At 40.4% G+C, this 7,011-nt stretch overlaps 1 long non-coding RNA gene across 1 annotated transcript; it reads right to left on the bottom strand.

The window, feature by feature from the left end:
- Nucleotides 1–3,234: 3,234 nt before the first annotated feature.
- On the bottom strand, nt 3,235–3,960 carry LOC145451051 (uncharacterized). Its single transcript, XR_013918680.1, has 2 exons — nt 3,565–3,960; nt 3,235–3,326 (listed from the first exon to the last, which is right to left on the bottom strand). It is a non-coding gene; the product is annotated as an uncharacterized LOC145451051 (long non-coding RNA).
- Between the last annotated feature and the right edge of the window lie 3,051 nt (nt 3,961–7,011).

Genomic DNA, 7,011 nt, shown 5'->3' on the forward strand with positions numbered 1-7,011 from the left:
TTGGAATTATGTGCGTTTTACGCTCACGTTTCATGTACGATCGAGCGGTTCCAATATGTATTTTGACTGTACCGACAATCCTGATGGGGGCACCAAGAAATAACGACATGCGAAAAAGTGATTGATAACAACCCGTAGATGAATCATCATTAATTTTTTTGCGAAGACAACCCATCCATCAGCTCTACTGGTGAATCTGATCACGCGGGCGGGGAAAGGATAAATGGGAATTACACGATATGTACATTCCACAGAAAAGCCATAGTTTCAATATTATCGAATTGAAGAACGTCATAGAAGCACATCTTCAATATACAATTTAATAGTATATTTATATTTATTTCTACTTGAACAGCCTTATAGACTACTTTGACCACCTCTGCTGATATCCTGCTGCAGTCGTGAGCTTGAATTCGTCGTAACTTACGACAATTTAGCAATGGTATCGGATGCAACGGTTCCGCGTAAGTTCCAGCCTGGTAGCTTCTACTGATGCACCAATACAACAGTATTGCAACGACGGTTTGCCTCGAGTATTTTGTATTGATCGAATGGTAGAGCAGACAGGACCAGTGCTTTAAGCCAGTGGGTCGTAAAGTTATTTCAGGTGGGTCGCGAAGAATTTCTGAATAATACAGTTTCCGATAGAATTTGCTAAATATGCCCAATACTTTATCTTCACGCGGTTAGAGGAGCAAATATACTTTCATCTTCATCTAAATTTATTTGTTTTGCATCAATAATCGCTGCAAGTCACGTCCACATGCTCACAATAATTCATGAGCAAGATTTTCGTGACAGTCATTTGCGTTGGAGCGCGAAATTCGGCAGTGTGTTGCTGTGTATTAGGGTTGTCCATAATTTGGAAAATCTTACAAATCCTCGGTTGTAATGTCTTATTCGATAGATTATTGATAAAAAACGACACTGAGCCTGAAAGAAGCTCACAGAAAGGCCGTTTAGATTTCGTACAAAGCGTTTGAAAGTAGCTGCCGAAGAATGGGCGTGCCACCGACCATAGAACGGCGAGAAGACTAGTAATCAAGAAACCACGGCTCTTGATTGGATAATCGGCTATGCTTTAATGACCACGTCAGCAGCAGCTTGCTGATTAGGTGAACAAGGAGTCTGCTACTGGCGGCGATTCTGAAAGCGCATTGTATGTAGGTTGACAGATAATGATTTAGGATTGATTAAGGGTATGTTGAGGTACGAAATACATGATGAACAAACAACAGCTGCTTCACAAAAACGTCTAAAGCATGACTGCTTTATTGTGAAAGAAACCGCCGTAGCCTATATGCCTTGTTTTCAACGAGGGAAAGCATAGGCGCTTATGCAAGTGGCGACGGATTCCTAGTTTCAAAAATAATATATCATTATTGAATACAAAGATAAAGCTTAACAATGACACTATAGTTTGTGTGATCTCATTGGGTTCAGGTTGTAGTACATAGTTGAAGTTTTGAAAGCTCTAAGGGTCGGCTGAATCAGCGGGTTATGCTTGGCACTTGTCAGATGCTTGCATCAAACTGTATTCACTTGCAAGTGTTGTCAGAGTCCTTGATGATGACGCAGAAAAGAGGCGTAAAAGTAAGCACATAATATGCCGGATATGATATGTCAAATTCCTTAATAATCGCGCAGAAAAGGGGTGTAAAGGTAAAAACAGACAATGCTGCATAGTGCATAGTATCCAGCGTAGTTTGCATATCATATCAAGCAGGGCCTGTGCATGCATTTAAACCTCGTTTCTGCGACATCATTAGGGACTTTGAAAACATTTACAAGTGAATTCAATTTGCTGCAAACATCTGATGAGTGCTAAGCCTAACCGTCTGATTCAGCCGATCGCTAGAGCATTCAAAACTTCAACTATGTACTGCAACCTGAGCCCAATAAGATCACCTAACTTATAGTGTCATTGTTAAGCTTTATCTTTGTATTCAATAATGATATATTATTTCTGTAACTAGGAATCCGTCGCCACTTGCATAAGCGCCTATGCTTTCCCTCGTTGAAAACACGGCATATAGGCTACGGCGGTTTCTTTCACACTAAAGCAGTCAAGCTTTAGACGTTTTTGTGAAGCAGCTGTTGTTTGTTCATCATGTATTTCGTACCTCAACATACCCTTAATCAATCCTAAATCATTATCTGTCAACCTACATACAATGCGCTTTCAGAATCGCCGCCAGTAGCAGACTCCTTGTTCACCTAATCAGCAAGTTGCTGCTGACGTGGTCATTGAAGCATAGCCGATTATCCAATCAAGAGCCGTGGTTTCTTGATTACTAGTCTTCTCGCCGTTCTATGGTCGGTGGCACGCCCATTCTTCGGCAGCTACTTTCAAACGCTTTGTACGAAATCTAAACGGCCTTTCTGTGAGCTTCTTTCAGGCTCAGTGTCGTTTTTTATCAATAATCTATCGAATAAGACATTACAACCGAGGATTTGTACGATTTTCCAAATTATGGACAACCCTACTGTGTATGCTTGATAATTGGAAGCATTTCCTTCCTCCTGGTGCATTACGAACATTGAACGGGAAATGCGGCAAATCAGGCCCGATTTGTCGTTATATGAGCCAACAATACGCGTGAAAAAAGCTTCTCGGAACCCCTATGTGTTCGACGTAAAAGCCGTAAACGGGATTTCGCGTTTGTAATAATCTGTTACGCTTCTAATTCTTATAAGCTTGATAAACTCGTATTCCGGAAATATCGCGGAAAGTCACTTGTCGACATTTAGTTAAACTCTATACTCACATGATGCACGGTGCATTGAGTGAGATCGTAATTTGTTTGGTCATATCTCATTGCGGGTCGCACAATGAAACCTGGATGAAAAGAGGGTCGGGAACTGGACATTGGACATTGAACGAAATAAAGAGTGATTCAGCCCACAATGCGTCGTTGCTGTTGTTTTGTGGTAGGCCTATTCCTGGTGTTTTAGCCTGCGATGGTCATTTACACCAGACCTGTATGCTTTATCGTGATTCCGACGCTGCCGATTTGTAGCACGGCCCACTTGTTGACTTTTTCAAGACACCGCCTACGTGGACGAGATGGATAGTAGGAGCCTATGCATAGATATAGCCTACCTAACATCACTTTTAATCGGATTATGCAGTCGACCTCGGTCGGTCTCGAACCCACAAAATCTATTGGTGTTGCAGCTGTGAATCACAACGCTGCCTCACCACGCACGGGTATCATTATATACATAACAACGTAACCGACGATAGTTTTATTTCATCGATAAATTGCAATCGATAAATTCATTCACTTTGCCTTTAGACTTTGATACTTCATCGTCTCGTAGATCTGTTAATTATATATTATAAAATGTCAGAAAGACCTACAGTTTTTATACATGGAAAACGCGACTACATTTTTACGGAGTACGCAGTATTTATATAATTTGACAGAATTATCAAGACCTTGGTATATGTTACAAGGGGTTTGATAATGTTCCATAGAAACGGCACCATGAAGCGCTCTACATCTACAAGTATTTAAATTGCATCAACGAAGCATGTTCAATTGCATATGATTTACTCACGCTTCTACCCCGACTTCGGATAGCACGCATGAGCGAACGGTACACAGTAGAAATTGGACGGGCAGTCACCGTCATGCACGCAGAAAGAAGCTCGGACTTCAGCAAGCGCCATCGACATGAGTACCAATGCGATGCAGGTCACTTTCATCTTGGTAGGATATTATTTCAGGGTCTGTGAAAGAAACATTGGATGGTAACTTTAATTTTACGGAAACGTGGAGAATAACATGTTGTCATATAAATGAGGAGAACTGAATTTCGATCGAAAATCCAGCATTATCGCGATTGGGTTTTAATATTCAAGGGTATGAATATTGAATCTCTATAGTAGGGCGAAGCATACACCGGATCCGGATTGAATATCCGGTCGTATTTCCTAATTCATGGCCGGAGCCGGTTGGCACCGGATCAGTTCATTTTACAAAAATATGACAGCCGTATACCTTTATCCACCCTCGAATCAATAGTTAAAGTGAAACGTTCGTGGAAATAACCACATGTTATGTCCAGGTTGGCATGATTACTTCAACTAAGGGTCGTGTTTGATCTTTGATGAGTTTTTAATGTCCTGTTTGCATTGTTTATTCAATATCATTCTGTGACTATATAATTATTATTGGAGTTTTTCCGATCGGATAACGCTCATTTCTAGAATCAGGCATTAGAGTCGGACCGGGTCGGACTAGAGCTTTAAAAACATGGTTGGAGCAGAACCAGATAATTTGACGATCCGCTCTGCACTACTCTATAGCAATATACCATTCTCAATTTCACGTAAACTATTGAGGTATTGTTGGAGAATTTCCTCGCCTCTTTACCGCCATTAGATCACCACAAGCGGTGACTCACGAGGAAATCGGATTGTGATTTAAGTCGGTGCCTAGAGAATCATAAAAGCGAATATAAGATTTTGGGAAAAAGGACAAATGTATCGCATACTATAAATGACAAACAATAAAAGATAATACACTCTGGGGAGAGCAATAGAACGAAATAAAGAAGTATTTATCATTTAGTCAGCAGTGATAGAAAATTGGGATAGAATTGGTTATTTGAATATTAATGTAATTCCTTGAACGCTTCTTTCACTCGTCGTATTGGACAAGCTAACTCGAAGGAGACAGCATCGTGCTGTCTCAAAAAAGGGCGAAGGTATAGGCTACTTGCGACGTTTCGAATAAATTCGAGTAAAGCGCCGCGGCATATCTCTGGACGAATTGAACATCTTTGGTTTAAAGAGGCACTTCTTATTGGCAAGGTCTCCGCACGTGTGTGCTGGTGACTCCAATATAGAAGTGAATATCTTTCCCCTTCCCAACACCTTTATAGATTTTTAATTTCCTGTGGTGCCAATAACGATGCGAATCCCTGAAATTGAAAAAGAGTGTAGCTCTCAATTCTTGGTACGGTGCAGATGCGGTGTGCCTTGTCCTGAGTCATTCAATCGACGCGAGAAGCCACGTAAACCGGGTTATGATCGTCAAAGCATCGCCTTCGCACAATACTCGGCAGACACTGTGGGTAAATCCTTGACACCAAACTCAGACTGAGATAACTTTACGTAAACAAAGATTTTGCTTGTGATATACTACTATATTTGGTCATTTTAATAAATTATATATATAGCGTTAAACTAAGTCATCTCCAACAACATTCATTCTTAACCGATAAGAGAACTACGTCGTTGACTGAATGCATGCATAAGCTCTTTCTGCGTCTTCCTCAAGTCGAAACGAATTTTCAAGTGACTTCTGTACTATAATCCGCGACGGTGTCGGTGGTACTCAAAACAAGTGATTACATTCTTCGTGTCAGTTTCCAAGTATAAAAGTGTGTGTGAATTATTTTTGTCGACTGAATATAGTTAATTGAATAGTGTATTCATATTGAAATAAGCCAGAATATTTTCAGCTGTCACTTGCCAAGGGTAATGGTTTGCGACTGGTAGAGAATTGGAACGTTCCCCTGCAAGTTACCATCGATATCCGTGCTAGCCTAAGTACCAGAGCAAGGCCGAATCGCTATTAAGGCTATTGATGATCATGACTGGTGTAACTAGTGTTGCATTTAAAGCAAAAATCAATTTAAAACAAGCATGTTTATAGCATGGCCCTTGTTTAAATCATGTTTTTATTTTATATTTTCAACTTGACGTCACGAATACTTAATTGTGACGTCACAGTGGATTTTCATTGACACTTTAAAAAAAGGGTATATAAAAAGGCTTCCGACCACTGTCGTAAGCAGACCAAAAATATCTTTAGCCGGGACTGCATCGTTATGTAGCATTTTTAAGGTCGGCGGTCATCATCATGAGAACACGCACATTCAGTACCAGCGATCTCTATCTACATGCTATAACTGATGAACCATCGACGATTTCGAGGGTTCCAGCCAATCCTCATCGTATCCTTCGAGTAAATTGGTTGTAAATCGTCCGTTGGCTCGTACCGCATGTTTCTTTTCGAAAGTATTCACACAATTATGGCATAATTATACAACGTTTGAAAATATTTAATTTTTATTTTTATTAGGTAGTTATTTAAAACAGTGTTTAAAACATGTTTTCAACAAAGTGTTTCAAAACACCCTTTGTTTTAATGCAACCCCAGTTGTAACTACCAATTACGCTGTAGTAGCCGCCAATACAAACCTGTGTTCAATACAAAATGAGTAGTATTGTCATATTTTGTTGTTGTTGCATTATTCAATATATAACCTGCACCCGTACCGTATAATCTACTGTTTTTGTAATTTACTAGAAATAAGTACTTGTAGATGATTATTATCGGAGTTTTTAGCACCGGATCGCGTTCATTTCAATAATTCAGCCAAAGGAGTCGTAGCAGAGCCGAACCAAAGAATTCCAGAAACAGGACCAGAGTCGGGCCAGAGAATTTATCGATCCGCCCCCGCTAGTAAGTACCAGCACCATCATTCCCGCGAAACATTTTCGTTGAATTTTTACAGACCGCAACATATTCCGTCGAATTTAGTTTCCGTAATGTTATGCGTTGGCAAATCGACGACGTTGCAATGGACTCGCCTCTATGACCTATTTTGGCAAACGTTTTCGCGGGATATTATGAGGACGAGCTTCTCTTCAAGCGTAAGTCTGTCAGGCCGTTGTTGTACCGCCGATACGTAGCCTACATGATACTTTCGTCATATTCAACAGGGAGTCGGAATGTGGTCAATTCCTCGTTCGGTTAAAGTCGCTTCACCCAGTCCTGCGACTCACATTTACAAACAACGCAATGATTATTGAAATTCCCGACTGTTTTTATCGAAAAGGATTATACCAGCAAATTGGAAACATCTATCTTCGAGAAACCAACATTCAACATGTATGTATGTATACATACGCTGGAATTCCGTTAGTCTTGGACGCATAAAAATCAACCGCATATATAGGCACTCTCGCGAATGGTGCGTTGCTGTTCGGGT

Source organism: Botryllus schlosseri, chromosome 11 (assembly GCF_051294905.1).
Source record: "Botryllus schlosseri isolate E-star chromosome 11, Bs_hap1, whole genome shotgun sequence".
Classification (NCBI taxonomy): domain Eukaryota; kingdom Metazoa; phylum Chordata; class Ascidiacea; order Stolidobranchia; family Styelidae; genus Botryllus; species Botryllus schlosseri.